Here is a 6,144-nt window from a genome sequence, read left to right as displayed (position 1 = left end):
ATGCCCCAACTCTGCCCAGTGAAAATGCATCTCCTTTTGCTTTAAGCCTCTAAGATTCTTTTAAAAGAAAGAAGCCTCTCAACAACCCCACTCCCAATCACTGAAGGGCAGGTGGGGGCCACTGGGGAGAGAGACCTGGTACTCGCTCTCGAGGACAGCTGGGTGAGGGCCTGCCCACAGGAGAGCTATGAAGTGGCCTTGGACAAGCTCCTTCCATCGTGGGGCCTCAGGTTCCCCGCCTGTAAAAGGGAAGGGGTTCGGCTGGATCCTATTTTGTAGCAGAGTGGAGCCAAGATCCTGGGTGATGACCATAGGTAATTGGTTTGATGCCTAGAGAGGAGCCGAGTTGTACAACCTTTGTCCCCGTGCACAGGAATTGTCCTGCCTTTGAGGTGTGCAGGCTGGCCTGCTGGCGATCTAAGCCAGGCCACCGGCTCCGGATGAAAGGGCCGGTGAGAATAGCCCGGGCTGGGTTTGTGGACGCTCTCACTTCTGTTTGCTACCGAACAAACAGCACACAGCAGGCAGGCAGTGCCAGGGACGCACACAGAGCAGGCTCCAGGGCGCGAGCACGGGGCCCTGGGCATCTTTACTTTCGAAGTGTGCCCGAAGTTCAGAACTCAACAAATCCTGCCCAAAGCGGGGAATCTGGCAGGTCAGAAGGCCCAGAGCTGCAGGTCTGCTGCCTTTTCTGTAAACCTTGTATTGAAGTATCATATGCTTACAGAGCAGGTCATGCATACCAAGTGTCCATTCTGATGGAATTTCACAAAGCGTGAATACACCTGCGTGGCCAGCACTGCGATCAAGAAATAGAACATGCCCGGCATCCCGGAGACCTCGGTTCTCCTTTGTGTCTGGCTTCTTTCTCTCCGCAGAAAGTCCAACTTTGGACTTCTCTCCTCCTCATTGTTGCAGAGTGTTCCGTTGTATGGCCCTGACTGTCCCACCTCAGGCTGGCACTGGCACTCAGGGGTCTCCCTGTCACCTGCAAGGCAATTGTTGCTGCCCTGCCATTACATTCTTCTGCATTCTACCTCTTCCTGTGCCACCACGTTCATCGTAGCCTGAGCATGATCTATCACAGGTCGCAAAACCATGAGAGCAAGGAGGCGGAGGCCAGAGCCCCGAGTCGGGCCTGCTAAAAGCCACACCAGAACTGCTTGTGGGAGGTGGGGGTGACGTGGAGGGGTGGGGGAGAGCACGGTGCCGGAACAGGCCGGCCTGGGCTCCTCTGCCACCACGAAGGTGGGTGGCCAGGGTCCCTAAGTGTCACTGTGATTATTATGCAGGGGGTGATGTCACTTGGATGTCAGATTTCTGGCCACCTGGCAAAGGTAGGAGAGGATGAGTTGACAGGAGGGCCGCACAGACTACTGTGGCCCCAAGTGTGCAGATGGCTGCAGGGACAGCGAGGCAATCGGATGGTTAGGACTGGTGCGCGGACAGGATGGGAAGGCAAAGAGAAGGAATAAGAAGGGGAGTTGCCAAGGTGCAGCTATCTGCAGAAAGTGGGGAGTCCTGCATGGGGGCCTTCTGAACAGGGTCCCCCCCCGCTCCTTCCCTGGAGCCCCTCCGTGTCAGGCACAGTACACGCCCACAGGCGGCGTTGATGAAGAGAGGTCTGAATTCCCAGGACAGGACCTCTAGATGGAAGGAGACAATGTCCCTCCCACCTGCCCACCTGATGGGGCCTCATGTGACCCCTAGGTCCTACAAGCTGTCGGACAGCTGCAGGGTCTTGGCTGTTGCTCTGTAGGGCCTCGGGAAGGAGGCAGGCTTGAGTCCATTAGCTCGGTGCTGTTCTCTGGAGAGCGTGCAGGGGGATTATGGGCTGCTTTGCCGCCTCCCGACTTTCGGGGACCACCCCTTTGGGACTGGATCCAAGGAAGTGAGCGATACCATTATTAGATGTGAGTCAGCAGTCCTTCTTTTCCTCTTCCTCCTCCTCCTCCCAACGCCTGAATCCAGCCTGGGTGGGAGGGGGTGTGGGGCGGGAGCAGCAGCAGGAAAGGCAGTGGCCTGGGCGAGCCTGGTCTGGCTCTCAGGCCTGGGCTCTGCTTTGGCCCCACCTCCTCTGGGCTGCCTTTCCGTCCATCCAGGGAACTAGGGTGTGAGTGCCTTTTGGTCTGGGGGCCCTTCCAGGTTCTGGCATCCTCCAATGGTGAGGGAGAGCCCTACCCCCGCGTGGGCTGACCAGAACTCCCCCACGATCCACTCAGGATCCCCTGTCCCAGCATCCAGGAGACCAGGGCCTAGGGGAGAAAGGAGGATGGGGTAGGGAGGGTGAGTGTGAGGGCTATGCCAAGGAGACGGGAGAGGCAGAAGGTGTATTTTCTGTGATCACCATGAGAACAATAGCCACCATTAATCAAGGGCTTACTTACCCTGTAGCAGACACAGTACTGAGGATTTTACGTTACATAGTGTCTTGTCTAATCCACACTATCGAGGCCCCGTGACCCAATGGGGACGGGGCCCTCAGACCTCAGGGAGTCAGAAGGTCAGCGCCAGGCCCCAGAAGGGCCAGCGGCTGCTTCACTGCAGGCTGCTCAGAGGCTCAGAGGGAGAAGCTGTGGGAGAGAGTGCTCCATGCTCCAGGCTAGTCCCTAGCAGATCCCCTTCTGGATCCCGTGTCTTTGATGGTCATGGTAGGATGGTCCCCAGACTTCGTTAGGTTCAGTGGCTGGGAACGTCAGTCAAAAGCTCAGGCATGCAAGAAATGGAATTTCCTCAAATTTCCTATGACAATTCAATTTCTCTTTCTGGTTGCCTTCCCACCAAGGTGATGCACATGGGACCCTGTGCACTTGTGGCCCTCTCCTCCCTCGGGATGTGTGAGATCTGGGAGCTGGTGCAGGTGTTGGATGAATGGGACACCTGGCTTCTTGGACACCACTGGGGCACGAAAACACTGTAAAGCCTCCTGAGGCCTCATCTGCCTGGAAATAATCCTGCAGCACAAATTTTCCAGAACCCTGCCTCTTCCCCAGCCACAGAGCCCAGGCATTTTGCTTCCTGATCCCACAAATATACTTGGGAGTTTCATGTGGGGTTCATCTTCTTGGGATCTACTGACAACTCCATTGATGTCACTCCCTCTGGTCCCCTCCACTCCCTGTGCCCAGGGAGACCCAGCCACAGGAGCTGGGGGCACTTGCTCTGACTCACTGTGTATCCTTCATATCCTTTATCAGAGACCGTTGGCCCTCCTTGTTTCCCGATAGAGATGGCTTTCTGGGGTCTCATGCCAGAAAGAGATGTCCAGCTTCTGTGTTTCCTGCAGCCTTATCCCCTCCCCAAGGCAGTTAGACAGACCTCCAGGGCCTACAGGAGAAAGGAGGTGGCTCGAGGGATGGCCCATGCCAGGCCCATGGAGACCAAGCCCCACAGCTGGGTGTTCGGGCCGTGCCCCCGCCCCCACAGGGCCCTCCGTGAGGACTCAGACATGCTCCCACGGCAACTCTGATCTGTTCCATTCCAGCAGAACCAGGAAACAGAAGGGGTTCCCCAGAAAGTCACCAGGACCCCTGCTAGAGAGCCCCATATCTGCTCTCAGGCCACCAAATCTGCTACTAATTTAAGTGAGACCCTAGGGTCTCTCATTTCAGTGAGATTCGCACCCCCCACACGCCCCATGGGTCAGCGAAAGGAAATCTATTCCCAGACAGGATCCAGAATCATAACCTGTTGTAGGCCCTCCCCCGTTGCAGTGCCAGACTTGTGCCCGCTCACAGGGCATCTCAGGCAGGTTTTCTGCTCACCCGGAGCAGCTGGTATGACAGTGGTTCTGTTACAGATGAGGAAACTGAGGTTCAGGGGGTGAAGGAATTGGTCCTAGATCAGCCACCGAACGTGAGATCACAGGCTCTGATCTGTGTGCCACACGGTTCTCCACCAGGCCTCATTGTCCGCGAGGTTTTGTGTGGTTATTAAAAACTGGCCGCCTTCTGGAGAAGTTCACTGCCCTTCTGGTTGTGGAGAAGGGAAGGGACACACGGTGGGAGAGTGGGGAGTGGGCTTAGGGGTAGAGGGCGAGCTGGGGCCTTCTTTCTATCTCAGCACCCAACCTAACGTCTCCCCAAGTCTGTTCACTGCCTTGGTGAGCGGACACTGCCCGATGATGGCTGCGGCTTACAACACGCAGGGCACGGTGTCGAGAAAGGGCCAGTGAGACACGAGGCAGCGGGTCGCCCCCATCCCGATGCCGAGAACCTGCCGGAGGTGCTGGGCATCACCAAGACTCTCATGTGGCTCTTCCAAAAGTGGGGTCTGTGACACCCCGTGCCTGGGGACTGCTAATAGATGTTATGGGGACGAAAGTTTCTGTGGTCACAGAACCTGGGGAATACTGACTCCGATGGGGTTAAGCGTGCTCCATTGTGCAATTATCAGGGTTTGGGTGCCCTCCTAGGGGGCTGTGGAATCCAGGAACTCTCTACTGCATTTGCTCCTAACGGCCCCCTTCCCTCTGCAGACCAACGAGCATTGCTTGCCTTCAGTGGCACCCATTTCGGGAAGCAAGTCTCTCACGTCAGATAGAAGGGATCCTTAGGAAGGGTGAACAGATCAAGGACAAAGGGTCTGAAGGGAGATGGGCTCTCAGCCCGAGGAAGGCGGCTTCCGGCAAGGCTGTGGGAGTCCTGGTCTTGAAAGGAGCAGGAGGCTTTGGAGGTACAGATGTGGGTGGGAGAAGGGTGTTGCAGGAAAGCGGGAGCCAGCGCTGGAGGGCAGGGCCTGTAAGGCTAGTTAGTGGGTGTGAGCACCACACACCCAGTTTGGCTGAAGCCGCCCAGCCCACTTAAAAGGGAGGTCTGACACTTACAAGGAGGTTGGGTTGGAAGAGGAGGCTAGATCTGTTCCTCCAGCTCGGATCTGATCACGGCCGAATGCAGGGACTTAGCATCGGGGCCTCTGCCTAGAGACATTTTCTACTGATCTCCTGTGGCCCTCAGGGGTCAGAAATGAAGGTGGACACCCAGCCGAGAACCTCTCCGCAAAGCATCAGGCTATGGGCCTCCTCTCTGTAGTGGGTAGTTCCCTCGAAATCCTCCCTTCTGATAGGCGAGTGGCATTTTTCTATTCTCTCCTATGTTCTGAGACCCTAAACAGCCTCCACCTTGCTCACGAGCCAGGACAGAAGAAGAGACAGAAGCACATCTTTTGATCCGGAAAAACCTGGATGCATGGATCTGAGAGAGCAAAACTGTTAATTAAAACCAATCTGGGATCTCGCCAAGTGGGAGAAAGACACTGGAGGCCAGGAGCCTCGGCAGTGGGAAGGAGAGACGTGGTAGTGGGTTATTTATAATCCACTTCTGGCACTGTCTGCGGGGCTCTTTCGGCTCGAGGAAACACTCTCATCCCCAAGACAGACATCTGATCATTATAATTTTGTGTTTGAAGACAGTTTTAGCCTCCTGCAGACACACATAAAATCTGCATCCGCTGCCCAGGATGGGGGACATAAAAGTTCTTTAAGAGGGTCGTAGACCTTCCTGGGATGGGATCCAGGCTGTCTGCAGCTTTGGCACGGGGGCTGGCTCTGCTCACACAGGTCCCGCTCTCACCTCTCTGTCTGCTCACTGGGCAGAATCCATCCCATCCTTGAATGCCCATCCAGACCAATGTCTTGTAGGGGCACATACGAGTCTCTCCTCCTCGACTATCTTAGCATTCTTCTCTCTGCCTTTTTTTCCCCCTCCACAGTTGATTTAATTCACTTGATGTTATATTGTGCTGTCGTGGTCCCTAGCTGCCTCTTGTATATATAACCATATATTGAATGGGCTGAACTCGATGGGGTACGAACAGGAAATGGCTTTATTTTTCTCCCTTCGATGCTTTCAATCATGCCCGGCTGGATCTCCTTCCCCTCCCCTTGATGACATCGCAGGCACGTGCGAGAGCTTCTCAACCCTTTTCACGCCAGAACAAACGCTACTCTCAGATATTAAAAAGGCCCAGTCCAGCCCGTGCACAGCCTGTCCTCTGCATCCAGTTTAAAGTGTCTCCCTCCCTGCGTGGAGTCCGGCAGTGGCCTGGGGATGGGTTGCTCACTGTTACGAGTTGAATCCTGTCTCTGGAAAGAGATATATTGAAGTCTTGGGGTGCCAGGGTGGCTCAGTCAGTTAAGCGTCCAAC

At 55.6% G+C, this 6,144-nt stretch overlaps 1 long non-coding RNA gene across 1 annotated transcript; it reads left to right on the top strand.

The window, feature by feature from the left end:
* Window positions 1–1,120: 1,120 nt before the first annotated feature.
* On the top strand, window positions 1,121–3,048 carry LOC132685261 (uncharacterized). Its single transcript, XR_009613025.3, has 2 exons — window positions 1,121–1,913; window positions 2,786–3,048. It is a non-coding gene; the product is annotated as an uncharacterized LOC132685261 (long non-coding RNA).
* Window positions 3,049–6,144: the final 3,096 nt, after the last annotated feature.

The sequence above is a fragment of the Panthera onca genome, chromosome D2 (genome assembly GCF_046562875.1).
Source record: "Panthera onca isolate mPanOnc1 chromosome D2, mPanOnc1 haplotype 2, whole genome shotgun sequence".
NCBI classification, from domain to species: domain Eukaryota; kingdom Metazoa; phylum Chordata; class Mammalia; order Carnivora; family Felidae; genus Panthera; species Panthera onca.
The sequence above is the reverse complement of the archived record's forward strand: the minus strand, read 5'-3'. Positions and strand labels throughout refer to the sequence as shown.